The sequence below is a fragment of the Tupaia chinensis genome, unplaced genomic scaffold (assembly GCF_000334495.1).
Source record: "Tupaia chinensis unplaced genomic scaffold, TupChi_1.0 Scaffold149248_1, whole genome shotgun sequence".
Taxonomy (NCBI): Eukaryota; Metazoa; Chordata; class Mammalia; order Scandentia; family Tupaiidae; genus Tupaia; species Tupaia belangeri.
Window position 1 is genome coordinate 160,837 of NW_006209094.1, and position 1,652 is coordinate 162,488.

The window sequence follows — 1,652 nt, forward strand, 5'->3', positions numbered from 1 at the left end:
GGGCTCCGTGGCTTCTGGGACCATGTTATAGCACAGCCACCCTCATTGCATCAAGCAGACGTGCCAATTAGAGCACTTTCAGAAGCAACTCACAGCCTCCAGGGACTTGGAAGGGGTAATTATAACTCCAGCAGGGTAGTTTGCTGGGGAACTAATTAGATGTTTTTCTCAACAACAACTGATGAATAACTTTCTACAATTTTTTTCTACTTACAGATGTAATACATGTTCACTGAAAAAATAGAAAAAATATGTATGGGTGAGTTTGGAAAACAAAATAAATATCAGCCATATCTCACCATTAAAGATAACCACCAAAAAGCCAGGGTATATTTCAGGATAAGTGTGTAGCTGCTCCTCAGTACTTAGAACAGTGACTGGACAATGGCAATCACCCATTGTTGTAGGCTTAAAAAAGTCTTTCCCCAGACAAACATGGAACACTGTTCATCTAAATTTTCTTTTAACACTTTGTCTTTAGTCATTTAAAGTCATATAATATGGGGGCCAGCAGATGGTATAGCTGTTGCATCACTGGACTTCCACATGGCCAACCGCAGGTCAAGTCCCGGATCCAGTGGCTTCAAAACTCACACCTGGCGGGACAAGCAGGTGGCATAATGATTATGTTGCTGGACTCCCATGTAGTCAACTGCGGTTCAAGCCCCAGACCTGGTGGCTTCAAACTCACACCAGGTGTGTATGCAGGTGTACCTAAGATCCCAAGGAGAGGGGCCAGGCTGCAGCTGCTGGAAGGAAAGTGTCGACTCTCTTAGCCGGTTGAAGCCACCGAAGATTCTGATGTCACCATGGGCCGCCGCCCTGCCCAGTGTTATCGGTATTGTAAGAACAAGCTGTACCCAAAGTCACGCTTCTGCCGAGGTGTCCCAGATGCCAAGATCTGCATCTTTGACCTGGGGCGGAAGAAGGCAACAGTGGATGAATTCCCACTCTGTGGCCACATGGTGTCAGATGAGTATGAGCAGCTCTCGTTGGAGGCCCTGGAGGCTGCCCGTATTTGTGCAAACAAGTACATGGTGAAAAGTTGTGGCAAAGATGGCTTTCATATCCGAGTGCGGCTCCACCCTTTCCACGTCATCCGCATCAACAAGATGTTGTCCTGTGCTGGAGCTGACAGGCTCCAGACAATAGCCCGGGGCCTTTGGGAAGCCCAGTGTCACAGTAGCCAGGGTCCACATAGGCCAGGTTATTATGCCCATCCGTACTAAGCTGCAGAACAAGGAGCATATGATCGAGGCCCTACACAGGGCCAAGTTCAAGTTCCCTGGTCGACAGAAGATCCACATCTCTAAGAAGTGGGGCTTTACCAAGTTTAATGCTGATGAATTTGAAGATATGGTGGCTGAGAAGCGCCTCATCCCCGATGGCTGTGGTGTCAAATACATCCCCAATCATGGTCCCCTAGACAAGTGGAGAGCTTTGCACTCGTGAGGGCTCACGGTGTGCTGCCCCTTCCTTAATCACACTCATCAATAAACCTTACTTCTGTACAAAAATGCATCTCTTTCTATTTTAAGGTTTTTGCCATAGGGTATATTTGTTTGCTGGAGACAGGAAAAGTGAGAAATCACCCCTCAGGGGATGTTCACGCCACAGTTCCTTCTCCATTCTCTTGGGATTTGGGGCACACA

The 1,652-nt window shown here is 47.6% G+C and overlaps 1 pseudogene; it reads left to right on the forward strand.

Moving 5' to 3' along the window:
• The first annotated feature begins 794 nt into the window (after positions 1-794).
• On the forward strand, positions 795-1,452 carry LOC102495483 (60S ribosomal protein L10-like; annotated as a pseudogene).
• Positions 1,453-1,652: the final 200 nt, after the last annotated feature.